Below are 1,138 nucleotides of genomic sequence, written 5' to 3'. Positions count from 1 at the left end.
ATATTGCAGGTTGTTAATGAGTCTTCCTTCAAACTAGATGCCACTCTTTTCTTCATATAATCCAGCTTCTAAATATATTTGCTCAGCATACAGATTGAATAAGTATGCTGAAATAATATAACACTGACACACACCTTTCCAAATTTTAAACCATTCAATGTTCCTTGTTCTGCTTGAACAGCTGCTATTTGGTCTATGTACAGGTTTCCCATGATCACAATTAAGTGTTCAGGATACTCATTCTCTGAAATGTTGTTCATAGCTTGTTATGATCCACACAATGGAAAGCCTTGGTGTAGTCAATAAAGCACAGGTAAACATCTTTCTGATATTCTCTGCTTTCTGCCAAGATCCATCTGATGTCAGCAATGATATCCCTCTGAATCCAGCTTGAACCTCTGGCAGTTCCCTGTCAATGTACTGTTGCAGCCATTTAAAAATTATTTTTAATTTAATGAACTTGACCTATACCTGTGAATGCAGTAGCTCAAAAGAGGGAACAAATCTTTACAGCAAGGATCATTCCCAGCCCCTCGATACACAGGGTAGACAGGGATAGGCAACTTGAACATTGGTTACCCAAAATGGGGGAGGGGGGGATGCAAAGGCAAGAAGTGACTATCTTACAAGCTTTCCAAATAAATAAATGGAGGTGAAAGAAAAAGTCAAAAGCCCGGGTCAGCATGTCACATGATACTGCATGGAGGCTTCAAGGATAGGAGTGCTGGGGAAGAGGGAGGGAGTGGTGGGTCCTGGGAACCACTTTTAGGAGACCTCAAGAAGCCCAGTGGGTCTGAGGGGGCCCATGGTAAAGCCTGGGGTACAGTTCTGCATGTAGATGGGCTGCTCAGGGCAGAGAAGCCAACAGGGAGGTCAAACAAGAGCTCAGAGCGAGGGGGCAAGATGTCTGTGTTGCCTGGAGGCAGGAGGTTGGCCAAGTGCCATAGTTTGGGTGGGATGGCCTGGAAGAGTTGGTAGAAGGGTGGTAGACTGGGTTTGGTGTCGGTCTAGGATACTTCCCATAGCCCTAGACTGGGCACCCATGTGCAGTTGTGCTTCCTTGTTCTTCCTGAGCCAAGTTCCCCCAGAACAGAGCTGGCACAAGTGAAAGATCCCATGTCATTACCTCAACTTGAAT

The sequence above is a fragment of the Chrysochloris asiatica genome, unplaced genomic scaffold, assembly GCF_000296735.1.
Source record: "Chrysochloris asiatica unplaced genomic scaffold, ChrAsi1.0 scaffold00009, whole genome shotgun sequence".
NCBI classification, from domain to species: domain Eukaryota; kingdom Metazoa; phylum Chordata; class Mammalia; order Afrosoricida; family Chrysochloridae; genus Chrysochloris; species Chrysochloris asiatica.
This window is presented reverse-complemented; position numbering follows the sequence as displayed.